Raw genomic sequence first — 15,658 nt, forward strand, 5'->3', positions numbered from 1 at the left:
ATCTCCTCTCCCCATAGAATGGCCTCTGAAAAGGTCACAGAGAATTCTCAGTAATGTCTACACTTCATCTGCATGAGGCAGCACCTCTCCATTGTTGTCTATGTCCATGGGTCCTGCTGTAAAGCATATCACTAAATGCTACAATTTAGAGCGATATGCTTTACGGCATGCCTTATAGACATAGGCGCAATAGACTGACCCAGACCCTATTTACTAGTATGGGAGTTTTATCTAGGCAGCATCTGTGACCTGTGTAAAGGGTTTTCTACAGGGAGGGGGGAAGCCGCGCTCTGATCTCCAACTTTTGTGAATGGTGTCTCCCGTCTGTGATGATAAGGAGCACCCAGTTGGAAAGTGATCTGTACAAAACAGGAATTCTTTGCTTAGTTTAGACCTAGTGGCCACACTGCAAATGTGAATCTCCAGTTGTTGCAAAACTACAACTACAACTCCTAGCATGCCCGGACAGCCGTTGGCTGTCCAGGCATGCTGGGAGTTGTAGTTTTGCAAAAACTGGAGGTCCACAGTTCAGAGACCACTGACCTTTATTGTACTGGAGGCCGTTTAAAGGGGTACTCTGGTGACATTTTTTTTTTAAGTCAACTGATGCCAGAAAGTTAAACAGATATGTAAATTACTTCTATATACTTTCAGGTCTATTCTGTTTCAGTTCCTCACTGATCCTGTCACCTTTTCTGTTCCTTAAAGGGGTATTCCGGTGGAAAACATCTTTTTTTTTTTTTTAAATCAATTGGTGCCAGAAAGTTAAACTGATTTGTAAATTACTTCTATTAAAAAATCTTAATTCTTTCCAGTATTTATAAGCTGCTGTATGCTCCAGAGGAAAATTCTTTTCTTTTCTATTTTCTTTTTTGTCTGACCATAGTGCTCTCTGCTGACACCTCTGTCCATGTCAGGAACTGTCCAGAGCAGCATAGGTTTGCTATGGGGATTTGCTCCTGCTCTGGACAGTTCCTGATACGGACAGAGGTGTCAGCAGAGAGCACTGTGGACCAGACAGAAAAGAAAATAAAAGAGCTTCCTGTGGAGCATACAGCAGCTGATAAGTACTGGAAGGATTAAGATTTTTTTTAATAGAAGTAATTTACAAATCAGTTTAACTTTCTGGCACCAATTGATTTAACAAAAAAAAAAAAAAAAAAAAGATGTTTTCCACCGGAATACCCCTTTAAGGAACAGAAAAGTTGACAGAATCAATGAGGAACTGAAACAGAATAGACCTGAAAGTGGCAAAGTCCATTATACAATAACTAAGCTTTATTTCTAAATGCCCATAAGAGTCCAAGTAACGGGATCAACATAAGAACGGCATTCACATTAACAAACAGGCCAAAAATAGCAGATAGCAACTGGCACGTCTTATAATTCATCAGAAAGTAGTATTGAAAGACCTGATACACTTACAGTACAAACAAGGAACGGCTCTCGTGCCAAATAAAGTGGCGTCTGGCATCAGATGAAAGCAATCACTTTAACTACCAGAATAAAAAAAGATTCAGGTAGGCTCAATTGTCTACAAGCTTTTATAAGGAGCGGCTGAACAACCATTTTAGGCATTGAACATCTATGGGTCTGGCCAGGAATACACGGTGGCTTTTTGCGCTGCTACTTAATGATTTTTAACTGTTAAAGGGTTTTTTCAGGAATCAAAAAACATATATATTTTCCTTCAAAAACTGCTCCCTGTCTGTCTCCAGGTTGGGTGTCGTATTACAATTTGGCTCCATTCACTTCAATGGAACTGAGCTGCAGAACCACACCAAACCTGGAGACAGACGGGAAGAGGTTTTTGAAAGAAATTGCCTCTGTTTTTCAATTCCTGGACTGTCTGGGGCCTTGTTCTCTGTAAAATTGCAGGTTCACACCCCATTCTCCCAAACCCATGTGCTGGTTGGCTTCCCAATTTGTAACATGGCGTCCTAAGGAGGAGCATGTGACCATACATGTCCCTATCATTGCTTGAGTGCAGTGCAAGGCTATGGAGGAAGCAAATTGAAGTGTTTTGTCACATGTTCCTCCATAGGATGCCATGTTATGGATGGGGGAGCCGTCTAGTCAGCACAAGGACTTGGGAAAACTGAGTGCAGAGCTAACTTTTTACAAAGAACGGGGCTGCAGACAGGGTTCAGTATATGAGTATGGACCCACATAGCGCTTACACAACACAGCGCAAAATCTACTGTGACACAGTCATGACTGCTCCACCTCCAAACCTCACTGCTGCCGGGTACCCCTGTGTGTATGCTCAATGGAGAATATGCAGAGTATTTCCCCCTGCGCAGCATGAAATTTGCTGTGTAAGCGTTGGGTGGGACTGTACCCTAAAAGTAAGTGTTGTCAGTCCCACCTACGGGGTTGGTGGTGGTGGGGGGGGGGGGGTTACTACATACAGTGGGCAAACTACCTACAGACAGGGTTCTGCCTACAGGGGATCCTATTAACAGTAGTAAACTACCTACAGGGGGTCCTGCATACAGGGAGAAAACTACCTACAGGGGGTCATGTATTCAGGGGGAAACTACCTACAGGGGGTCCTTCATACAGTAGGCAAACTACCTATAGGGGGTACTACTTTCAGATGGCAAACTACCTACAGGGGGTCCTACTTACATGGGGAAAACTACCTAAAGAGGAGGGGGGTCATGTATTCAGGGGGGAATACAACCTACTGGGGGTTATACAAACAGGGATTAATTAACTACCCCCCCTGGTCCTTCATACACCAGGAAAACTACCTACCACATACAGGAGAAAAACTACCTACATTTAGGTGGAAAACTACCTACAGGGGGTCCTACATATAGGGGGCAAACTACCTACAGGAGGGTCCTACATACAGGGGGAAAACTACCTACAGGGGGTCCTACACACAGGTGGCAAACAACCGGGAGCAAGATCCTACATACATGGGACAAACTACAAAGAGGAGAATGTATTGGGAAAATAAATAAAAAAATTCCGCTCTGTTACAAGCCACACCTCCACAAACCCCACCCACAATAAACCACACCCACATATAGGAGGAAAACGGAAAACTACCTATAATAAGTGGGCAAACCAAGGGTCAAGTCCTGGAAAAAAAATGTGTGGGAACTTATCCAAGATTTCCACTCAAGGGCTGGTCCTGCTAATGGGAATGGTGTTCCTGCTGTTGAAAAAGTGCAGGAATCCAGTTCCCAGGCATTCCTGCAGGGCTCGAGCCCTGGGGAAAACTACCTACAGGGGGCCCTACACAGATGGGGCAATTATGGAATAGGAGTCTTCTTTTGAAATGGAATTGCCTCTGTATTCAATGTGTATGGTACTGCTGAAGATCCCCAACAGTCCTATAGACAATGAATTGAGCCAGAATGCACTTACCTGACCACCATCCCATTCCGATGGAAAACTAAGGTAGGTCTCAGGATCACAGGACTCCCAGTGGCAAGACCTCCAGAGATAGTCTATGGATAGGGGATATGTTATAGGGGATAAATGGAGTTTGGTACCAAAAGCGTGCAGTTCTTATTACGCTGTAAATGCTCCTGCTACAATTCAGGATATTTAGAAAACATTTTGTAAAAGAAAAATAAAAGATAGTAGTTTTATCCCACCAGGTTGAGATTTAACAAGGATGGACCTTTGATAAAGTAGAAGATTGCATTTTTTTGCATGCAAAATAATGCAGAATGTGTTACTGGATTTTGGATCTAGTATATTGGGCAGAATTTGTTTATTTCAACATTGGAATTCATGTAATGCCACAGCTGTCCACCAGATGTCAGTCTAACACAAGTGTAAAAAAGCTCTAAAATAATGACAACCCAGAGCATCTGGACCTATGTCTGGTTATTACATATTATTATGATCTGACGCTCTTCTGAATGGTATCTCCTTGCACTTCAAAGGTGATGTTTTTTGTTTGTATTGTCACATTACATTTCAGATAATACTTAGGATTTTAGTAATATGATAATATATATATGGAATGGCCATTACGAACAGTGTAAGGTGGATGGTAAAAAAAAGCTTGAAATGGCAGTAGTGTTTTGCCTGTAATTGTGGTGAATATTCATGATTTCCATATGTTTGTCTCTCTTTTTATTAATTGCATAGAGATTTTCAAGGCAGCAGGCATCTCGCTTTTAGCTGCAAGGAGAAACAGTGATGGGAGTCGGCAGACGGAATGAGAATCAACAATTATACCAGGACTAGATGGATGTCGACAGGTGGGAGCAGAGATGGAGGGACTAGACTCACAACCAGGAGTTAGACCGAAATGAGAAATGGAACTGGAGTAGACAGGAACAGAACTTCACATTGAAAAGACAAACCCAGAGACAGGCACACAGCAATGATATGTAGGTAAGGTTCCATGGTCCGTGTAGTGCATGTGGTTGTAATTTTACACATATATGTAGTGGCTAATAAATGAATGGTTTTTCCAGTAAAACGGGTGAATTGGAAGTAACATACGGATAGGGTTTAGTCTGCATACCCTATTCATACTATGGGATCCTACCTTACATGGGGCTGCATCTATACAGCCTGATAGAACTGGAAATCAGAACTAATAACCATAAGTAAGAACACAATGCAACTGGATTGAGTTAACTGGAAAGCATACAGCAGCTGAAGGCGTCAATTACTAAGACATCCCAGTTTGTTCCCAGAAATAAGTCAGCCCAGACACAATATTTAGAACTGAACAAAAAAGAGAGGCTGGGACTGGGCACTGCAGGCAAGGGAGGTAAGTGGATGTGGCCAGCGAGAGTGTCTATATGGCGGTGGGGGGGAGATGAAACATGGAGCAAGGTGCAACGTGGTGCTCACGTATAGCAGGTGCAGTAAACTTCAATATGTAGAAAAGAAGAAAGAGGAGGAGCACACCCCTGTAAATCTTGCTTGAAGTGGTTTATTCCGGTAAACACTGAACAAGTTCCACCATCCCAACACCCCTAGACCAAGCAGAGCTGGAGCGGCTGGAGCTATTCACCTGAACGACCGCGCAGTTTCACGCTGACGTGCGTTTGCTCAGGTCCCCAGGGACTGAACGACCGGGCAGTTTCACGCTGACGTGCGTTTGCTCAGGTCCCCAGGGACTGAACGACCGCGCAGTTTCACGCTGACGTGCGTTTGCTCAGGTCCCCAGGGACTGAACGACCGCGCAGTTTCACGCTGACGTGCGTTTGCTCAGGTCCCCAGGGACTGAACGACCGGGCAGTTTCACGCTGACGTGCGTTTGCTCAGGTCCCCAGGGACTGAACGACCGCGCAGTTTCACGCTGACGTGCGTTTGCTCAGGTCCCCAGGGACTGAACGACCGCGCAGTTTCACGCTGACGTGTGTTTCCTCAGGTCCCCGGTCCCCGGGGACCTGAGGAAACGCACGTCAGCGTGAAACTGCGCGGTCGTTCAGGTTAATAGCTCCTGGCGCTCCAGCTCTGCTTGGTCTAGGGGTGTTGGGATGTCGGAACTTGTTCAGTGTTTACCAGAATAAACCACTTCAAGCAACATTTACAGGGATGTGCTCCTCCTCTTTCTTCTTTTCTACAATATTTAGAACATAGGTGTCAAAGAAGTAGCAAGTAATAATAATTTAATGAATATCTAAAGTACATAGAGCATAGGGGGACACCGCTGAATGACAGTGGGGAGGGGGGGGGAGGGGTTATATTGGTAATAGGAGATATTTATTATGGAATGTTATAAGCAGGCCTGAAATGGTGTTTTAGGGCTCATATGAAACTGTGGATGTCGGGTATAAGTCTGAGGTATCGCATTCCAGAGAACTGGTGCAGCACGAGCAAAGTCCTGGAGACGGGAGTGAGAGGTTCGGATTATAGAAGATGTTAGTTTTAGCGCGTGTAGGATGGTAGGAAAGGTAGGGAGGTGCAGCACTGTGGAGAGAGTAAGGATTTTGTACTGTATTCTTGACTGAACAGGTAACCAGTGTAGTGACTGGCATGTGGAGGGGGGGAGGCATAGGTGTAACGGCTGGAGAGGAAGAGGAGTCTGGCTGCATCATGTAGGGAGGACTGGAGAGGGAGGAGCTTGGAGAAGGGAAGTTCTATTAGTAAACAGTTACAATAGTCAAGGTGAGAAGGAATCAGAGTGACAAAAAGAGTTTTAGCTGCTTCAACAGTGAGATGTTTTTCAGGCGCAGGTAACAAGATTGTGAAAAGAAATGGACATGGGGAATGAAGGACAGAGTCTAGCACAGCATCAAGACAGCAATCACGCTGCTCAGTAGTTATGTTAGTACCACACACAGAGATGGAAATGGCAGGTTTAGGTAGGTTAGTTGATGGAGGAAACAACAGAAGTCCAGTTTTAGAATGATTTTGTTTAAGATATAGGGAGGATGAAAAAAAGTGTGGGAACTCACCGAAGATTTCCACTTCAAAGGGTACTCCGCCCCTATCCATCTTATCCCCTATCCAAAGGATGGGGACAAGATGTCTGATTGCGTTCTCCCTGCTGCACCCGGCATTCGTTTAGAGCGCTGCAGTGGTGATGTGATGGCTACAGCCCCTAAATGCAAGTCTATAGGAGGGGGCATGACAGCCGTCACGCCCACTCCCATAGACTTGCATTGAGAGGGCGTGGCTGTGACGTCACAAGCGTCTGCCCCCCTTCGCCAGTCATCTGGCACGGAGCGAAGTTCACTCTGTGCACTGGATGTCTGGGGTGCTGCAGCCAAGATCGCTGGTGTCCCCAGCGGCGGGACCCCCAGGATAAGATGTCTAGGGGCGGAGTACTTCTTTAAGGGCTGGTCCTGCAGGATTCCTGCTAATGGGAACTGCGTTCCTGTTGTGGAAAAAGTGCCGGAACTCTGTTCCCATGAGTTCCTACAGGACTTGAGCCCTGGAGGATGTGATGTTTGGGACAGAAGACAAACAGGTGTTTTGTAGGAATGCAGGGAAGATATCACAGAGGGATTTAAAGCGCTAAGTGTCATCCGCATAGGGATGGTACTGCAAACCAAATCTGTTGATAGGTAATCGAATGCCGGCTGTGTAGTGAGAAAAGAGGTGAGGGTCCAGAACAGATCCCTGAGGAACCCCGACAGCAAGAAGAAGATAAGTAGAGACAGAAAAGGATACACTGAAGAAACTGTCAGAGGTAGGAAGAAAACCAGGAGAGAGCAGAGTCCTTCAGACCAATGGAGAGGAGCCGTTGGTAATCTACAGTGTCAAACGCTGGAGTGAGATCCATCAATCATCCATTGGACCCCATAAAGAGCTTGGATTAGGGCTCCTTTTCTCCATGATCAAGTTATATCAAGAGATGCAAAGCTTATGATAATGTTGGTCTCCATTCTGTTTCCATTGCTTATTCCGTTCCCCCATTTTGTCATACTATACACTGTGATCCCTGTCTATATGCCTATCCTGGATTTGGTAGAAGAGAGTCTTTTGCCCAGTAACCATCTATATGAGCCAGAGCACAAAGCGGCTAACAAGTGTTTGTCCCATTGAATTATTCAGTAAATGAATGTCCAGGTTTACTGCACATCTCCTATAATGGCTAGGCCGGGAGGGATTTGGTAGCTGATGGAAACTTCCCCCAGCAAATACAACTGGTTGCACGGAGTGTGAGGAGCCAGACCCATTCCTGAGATATAATGATATTTTCTGTATCGCTGCAAAGCTGTACATTTCCTGCATTCTGAAACTGAAGGGGCACAAGATTCATAAGCCAAGGTGGTGGCAGAGAGCACTGTGGTCAGACTAGAAAGAACTACACAACTTCCTATGGAGCATACAGCAGCTGATAAGTACCGGAAGGATTAGGATTTTTTTTTTTTTTATAGAAGTAATTTACAAATCTGTATAACTTTATAGCACCAGTTGATTTGAAAACAAATGTGTCCGCTGGAGTACCCCTTTAAATACCAAAATACTGTTGCAATGAATTTAAACAAGAATTTCCTGTGGGTGGGATGAAAGTGCCCTGAACCTAAAGTGACCCTCAGATTTTGAAATTCTTTTGAAAAGTTACAGACAGCTACTTTTGTGGGCTCCACCAAACAGTTTAGTTTTGCACTCCAGATCTCCAAACTAATGTTAAAGAGGTACTCCGGCGCTAAGACATCTTGTCCCTTATCAAAAGGATAGGGGATAGGATGCCTGATCGCGGGGGTCCCGCCGCTGGGGACCCGTGTGATCTTGCACGCAGCACCCCGTTACAATTAGTCCCCGGAGCATGTTCGCTCCGGGTCTTATTACTGGCGATCACGGGGCCGGAGCATTATGACATCATGGCTTCGCCCCCATGTGACGTCACGTTCCGCCCCCTCAATGCAAGCCTATGGGAGGGGGCGTGACAGCTGTCACGCCCTCTCCCATAGGCTTGCATTGAGGGGGCGGAGCGTGGCATCACACAGGGGCGGAGCACAATGTCCCAATGCTCCGGGCCCGTGATCACCAGTAATCAGACCCGGAGCGAACATGCTCTGGGGACTGATTGTAGCAGGCTGCTGCGTGCAAGATCACGGGGGTCCCAAGCGGCGGGACCCCCGCGATCAGGCATCCTATCCCCTATCCTTTGGATAGGGGATAAGATGTCTTAGCGCCGGAGTACCCCTTTAATGGATCTTCAGCAGGATTCAGTGGTATACTGTTTATTCCCACCAATGCAGTTGTTTAAAAGCAGAAGGGTAAATTTAAATTGAAAGGATCTCAGTTTTATTACAGTTTTTGAAAAAAATTACTTACCGTGTAGGCCTATAATACTGATATAAGAATTACTTACCGTGTAGGCCTATAATACTGATATAAGAATTACTTACCGTGTAGGCCTATAATACTGATATAAGAATTACTTACCGTGTAGGCCTATAATACTGATATAAGAATTACTTACCGTGTAGGCCTATAATACTGATATAAGAATTACTTACCGTGTAGGCCTATAATACTGATATAAGAATTACTTACCGTGTAGGCCTATAATACTGATATAAGAATTACTTACCGTGTAGGCCTATAATACTGATATAAGAATTACTTACCGTGTAGGCCTATAATACTGATATAAGAATTACTTACCGTGTAGGCCTATAATACTGATATAAGAATTACTTACCGTGTAGGCCTATAATACTGATATAAGAATTACTTACCGTGTAGGCCTATAATACTGATATAAGAATTACTTACCGTGTAGGCCTATAATACTGATATAAGAATTACTTACCGTGTAGGCCTATAATACTGATATAAGAATTACTTACCGTGTAGGCCTATAATACTGATATAAGAATTACTTACCGTGTAGGCCTATAATACTGATATAAGAATTACTTACCGTGTAGGCCTATGATACTGATATAAGAATTACTTACCGTGTAGGCCTATAATACTGATATAAGAATTACTTACCGTGTAGGCCTATGATACTGATATAAGAATTACTTACCGTGTAGGCCTATAATACTGATATAAGAATTACTTACCGTGTAGGCCTATAATACTGATATAAAAATTACTTACCGTGTAGGCCTATAATACTGATATAAAAATTACTTACCGTGTAGGCCTATAATACTGATATAAGAATTACTTACTGTGTAGGCCTATAATACTGATATAAAAATTACTTGTCATAGAATCGGCATTATTTGTATACCTGTGTTCAAAGAATATTCAATATATGTACTGGAGAAATGATAGAACATCATTGAATGAGTTGTCTGACAGTCCTTTAATCTCCTCACAAAGGCTCCACCAGCGATCAGTGATCTGTGTGAAAACCCAAAAGTGAGTATTTTATTTCCCTGCACCACTAGAGGATATTAAAGGGGTTATCCAGGAACATTTATATATATATATATATATATATATATATATATATATATATATATATATCAACTGGCTGCAGAAAGTTAAACAGATTTGTAAACTACTTCTATTAAAAAATGCTATTCCTTTCAGTACTTATGAGCTTCTGAAGTTAAGGTTGTTCTTTTCTGTCTAAGTGCTCTCTGATGACACGTGTTTTGGGAACCGCCCAGTTTAGAAGAGGTTTGCTGTGGGGATTTGCTTCTTAACTGGGCGTTTCCCAAGACAGGTGTCATCAGAGAGCACTTAGACAGAAAAGAACAACCTTAACTTCAGAAGCTCAGAAGTACTGAAAGGATTAAGATTTTTTACAAATCTGTTTAACTTTCTGGATCCAGTTGATATATAAAAAAACGTTTTTTTTCCTGGATAACCCCTTTAAGCATTACACACATTCAAATGAATGGCTTGCCTGTGTAATGTAGGAGAAGACAGGACCTCCAGAGCTCTCCACTATGGCCAACATACGAGGATCCTGAGCAAGGGTCCCCACTGTTATTTCATAATATCCTAGTTGAGTTTACAAAAATGTGGTTTCCAAACCAGAAAACCCCTTTATATATATATATATATAAGTGATCGACCGATATCGTTTTTTTTAGGGCCGATACCGATAATCGGTGCAGGTTAGGGCCGATAGCCGATAACTTATACCAATATTCCGGTATAAGTTATCGGCTATTTAACCCCCTGCGACACCGCTGCAGATCATTGATTTAAAGCGGGCGCTTTAAATCAATGATCTGCAGTGGCTTTTGCGGGGCCATAGGCCGCCCCCCGCTTCTCTCCCCCTACCTGTCAGGGTGGTCCGGGCCATCCATCCTTCCTTTCTGTAGTGTCCGGCGGCATTCCGGGTGGAGGGTGAACCGGTCCGGGCTGTCCTTCTTCTCCGGCGGTCATCTTCTCCACTCCGGGCAGGCTCCGACCTAGTAACGCAGCATAGACGCCGCTGCGCAGTGACGCCCGTGCGCAGCAACGCACCTGACGTCATGGCGTAGCAGTGTCTATGCAGCGTACTAGGTCGGAGCCTGCCCGGAGTGGAGAAGATGACTGCCGGAGAAGAAGGACAGCCCGGACCGGTTCACCCTCCACCCGGAATGCCGCTGGACACTACAGGAAGGAAGGATGGATGGCCCGGACCACCCCCATTACGGATAAGTTAAATTTTTTTATTGACTCGGAGGGTGGGGGAGGGGTCCGACCAGTATAGCGGTATGGGCAAAAATCCATACCGGTATACCGCCCAGCATCACGGTGGGGGGTGCAACGCGGTGCGGCGGGTCGAGGGGGTGGCGGTCGCGGTGCGGGGGGCGGGGCATTATCGGCTTGTCGGCAAGGTAATTGCCGATACCGATAATGCCCAAAATCGTGATTATCGCCTGATAATATCGGCCATACCGATAATCGGTCGATCCCTAATATATATATATATATATATATATATATATATATATATATTTTTTTTTTTATTGTTGCCTTTCTTTTTTTTCTCTCCATAGCTTTGTTTTATGCCAGTTCACAGAGTACTGCAGGTACCTGAGAGTAGTGTGGGTTACAGGAGGAGTAAAATATTAATCCACAGTATATTTCTCCTGAGAAATCCTATCATCTGCTTATGATAAACAGGCAATGAAATATTCTCTCAAAAATGCTAGAAGACATGAATATAGTTTACAAAACAATAACAGGGAGAGCGCTCCCACTGTAATAATCCCTTTGTAGGTTTATTGCTGTTATTTTCTAAAGGATCATTCAGTTTATGTGGGCAATTCAGATTCATTGTCATAATTAAAACTTTAAGACAAGACAATGATGAGCAAACGGGAAGGTTGATAGTTTAAGGGCCCCGCAAAAGATATCTAGTCCCATCATGACTTGTGATTTCACGACTATCTTACTTTATGGGAACATTTACATGAAATGCACATCGGTACATTTTTTCCTTAAATTTTTGTAATGAAAAAGCTCCAGCATTTTTGCCTTGGTTAGCAAGAAGTGTGAAAAGTAATGTGGATGTAAATACAAATATACGCTATGACTATTTACTAGTCAGATTGAATGGATCCTTGACTGTAGGGGCCCACGTGGGATTATGGACATCCCTTGTGGATTTTTTAGGGTATTTTCCACAACATTAATACTCTTGCTTATAGAAGTATATTTGATTCACATCAATGTTTAGGTATTTGGTGCCAGAACCCAAGCTTTCCAATTTTTGGCAAGGTTGCCAAGAACATCTCACTGCTACCGCTGGCTTGTGGTCTTCCCATAGTGCATCATGGTGCCATCTCTTCCCCAGGTAAGTGGTGCACGTACACCCAGCTATCCACTTGATATACAGGACAACATGACTTATACCAGCCTACCTTCTTGGTCCAGTTTTGATGATCACATACACGTAGTATCCACCTTCAGCAGGGGACAGGGATCAGCATCGGTAATCTGACCTTACTTTGGCTAAGTAGCCCTATAAGTAGTAAGCTCTAATGCACTTTGTGTTCTGACATCTTTCTATCTTACCAAACATTCTATCTTAGCAACAATTTATGCTACAGTAGCTCTTCTGTGGGATCAGACCAGGTGAGTTGACCTTTGCTCCGCACATCAGTGAACTTGGGCACCCATGACCTTGTTACCGGTTTACTTGTTTTCCTTCCTATGACCACTTTATGTAGGAACTAAACCACTGCATTCATGAAACAACCCACAAGACCTGCTGTTTTGCGCCCCAAAAAAACTTCCAACCCGACCATCACTCCATTTTTCCAAGAAAAAGGGCTGTGGCTGCCCGGGAAAAGGGGCGTGTCTCCGACAAAAAAGGACGTGGCCTGACAAAAGGGGTGTGTCGGGGAAAAAAAACCACACATAAAGCTCCACTCTACTCTTAGTAAATCAACCCCAATGTCTTTGTTTCCCCTATGCAACATTTGGCTGATATTACATTAACACTTTATGTTGCACTATTTGATATTTGCGAGTGTTCCCTAAACGTGTGCATTGTAAGGTTATGTTCAAAAAGGGGAATTTTTGCAGAATGTTTGGTCCGAAAAATTTCTGGCGTACTTTCTGCAAACAGTGGGTGCTAGGACTGCTAGGAAATGCATTGTCTCCATTGGCGGGATTTCTCTGGCAGAGGTTTCCACTGTGGATCTTACGCCATGTGCATGGTGCAATAGAATCTCCTTGAAAACAATGGGACTCTGCTGCAACGGAATTTCCCAAGCAGAATTTTTCTGCCAGATTCTGCTAGAAGATTCTGCCATGTGAACATGGGCTGATAAACTGGTGTGGTCTTAAAGGGGTAGTTCAGGTAGAAGAAACAGACATGGTCGCACATCTACATATTGTATTTTGATCTAATTGCTTCTCAGCATAAATTCAAAAACTAACAGGTTGTTAGTATACATTTTGATCAAAAGGTACAAGCCCACTGGCCACGTCAAGGCCACCTAATTTGAGTGGGTCCCTAAAGTCCCTAGCATAAAATGGCGTAGCCCTGGGCAGCGACCACCACCGCCGCGACACCAGTGTCCACAGGGGGACGACCCACTGGCAGAACGGCCCCAATGCCACTCAAACCAGTCCATGGGTTGCACCTCCCCACAGACACGGCGCCACGGCAGCAACGGACGCCACACAGCACCACACCAGTGATAACAGGGTGTTAAAGCTCACTTACCATGCGCTCCCAGTCAGACTGGGAGGCTGCTAGGAAAGAAATGGCCCTTGTGTAGCTAACTACTACTTATATAGGGTTGGGCTGATGGGGTGGGGCGCCGCACAGCACCACACCAGGGGTAGTTTGACAACAGACTTTACTTTAAAATCTCATCAGAAAGGGGATAAGTAAGAACAGTATTTTACCTTTCTCGTTCGCACGCCTCTTCCGGTTTAACTCTGCTTTGTTTGGCTTGGGGATGTGATGTCACACATCCGCGCAGCCAATTTGCAGCCGCTCAAAAAAGCGGACATGTCATGTCACATCACCAAACTTGGAAGTGCCGAAAAGCAGAAAGTGGTGCTCTGTTAAATCGGTAGAGGCGCAAGAACGAGGAAGGTAAAAGACTCTTTTTTTTACTAACCCCTCCCTTTAAAGGGGTACTCCGGTGCTTAGACATCTTATACCCTATCCCCTGTCACGCCCCCTCCCGTAGGCTTGCATTGAGGGGCGGAGCATGACATCACACGGGGGCGGGGGCGTGACGTCACACGCTGCCCACCCTGTAGTCGCCAGTAATCAGTCCCGGAGCAAACACGCTCCGGGGACTGATTACAAACGGGGTGCCATGTGCAAGATCACGGGGGTCCCCAGCAGCGGGACTCCCGTGATCAGGCATCTTATCCCCTATCCTTTGGATAGGGGATAAGATGTCTAAGCACCGGAGTACCCCTTTAATTGTTGCGCTTTTCCCTATTTTTATTTTTATTTTTTTTAAATGGAAAGACCACTTATTCCAGTGATGGTAACACTTAATGTGACTGTGAGTATTAGATGCTTTCTCCTTATATCTACAACCAAGTTGTGGACCTTTGCAAAAAAAGTTAATAAAATATTGTTTAATTAAATAAATAAATAATTAAAGTTATGTGTTGGGGCTGCATTAAACGGGCAAATGGCTGACCAGTTGCACACTTGAAATAGTACATCTCCTCAACTGAGTCATACAGACTCCAAGAGACGAAAAATGATGCCATGATCTATTGTAAGCCTGTTATCATTTATAGCAGAGAACAAAGTGCCGCATCAGGGCAATGGACCTGTAGGAATCCTGTATACCACCACATGGGATTCTTACATATAGGCGAGTGCACAATGCTGTAAACTTTTAAATCCTTTTATGATCCACCATGAATAAAAATAGATCAAAAGCAGAACAAGCTGCCCCATGTGAACCAGACCTATGTCTGTCTCTTTCTTGTGGGCTAAATGCAATACGTAAGATCTGCCTTAGTAAACTACATCTGGTGAAGGTGTTCAAAGAGTTCACATGAAGACGATGTGGTTTACTGGTTAAAAATAGACGTCTATTTCCTATTTTGCGCTGTCATATTTCTTAAAAAGCTTGAAAATCCTCAGCATGTTCTGTGCAAAACATTTCACTTTATCTCCATGGGTTGAATCCGTCAAAGCAGGAGCCACTCTCTTAAAGGGGTACTCCGCCCTAAGTCATCTTAAGGATAGAGGGTAAGATGTCTGATAGTGGCGGGTCCAGCTGCTCTGACACCACACGATCTCCGGGCCAGCACTTCGGCATTCTGAACATTTATGTTATGGTTGCCTTGAGCCCAAAATTCTTAAGAGTGAAACATTTTGCAAACCGAAGAATGTAATGTACTTAGTATTGTAAGCAACAGGGAGTCCAGCAGTATACAGGAACCCCTGCTCCTGTATGTGTTTTAAACAGGAGGCAGACTATATTAGCAGATCCGATATGACTGGCACAGAGAACTTCAGAAGGCATCCAGCTGCTTTATTAGCTGATGGGGGCTACACTTTGTGCCTCAGTGGTCTTGATCGGACCCCTTTGCTTTTTTAAAGAGAACCTGCCATGATCTTGTTAAATTTTACAATCCTCCCAGTTCACTGCCTCCATCATGATAAACCACCCCCTGCCTTTATTTTTATTGTTTTTTTTAGTTTTCTACCTTGATATTGCTCTGTATTTTCTGCTCAGTCTCAGTCAGATTCACAGACTGGGAAGGGGCGTTCCCCAGCAGGCGTGACATAATCTGAAGCCATATAGGGGAGAACTTCCTCCCTCACTCTGCTACACACAGCCCAGAGCAGTTCAGCGTGTGAGATGAGCTATTATTG

General features: G+C 44.3%; 1 protein-coding gene across 4 annotated transcripts in view; it reads left to right on the forward strand.

Moving 5' to 3' along the window:
- The first annotated feature begins 4,117 nt into the window (after nt 1–4,117).
- The window catches only part of RNASE1 (ribonuclease A family member 1, pancreatic), a 145,385-nt gene continuing 133,844 nt past the window's right edge, over nt 4,118–15,658 (forward strand). For all 4 annotated transcript variants that reach the window (XR_008843159.1, XR_008843160.1, XR_008843161.1 and 1 more), the window contains exon 1: nt 4,118–4,365. The gene's annotated coding sequence lies outside the window, so the exon portion shown is untranslated. The remainder of the gene's footprint in view (nt 4,366–15,658) is intronic.

The sequence above is a fragment of the Hyla sarda genome, chromosome 4 (assembly GCF_029499605.1).
Source record: "Hyla sarda isolate aHylSar1 chromosome 4, aHylSar1.hap1, whole genome shotgun sequence".
In the NCBI taxonomy this organism is placed as follows: Eukaryota; Metazoa; Chordata; class Amphibia; order Anura; family Hylidae; genus Hyla; species Hyla sarda.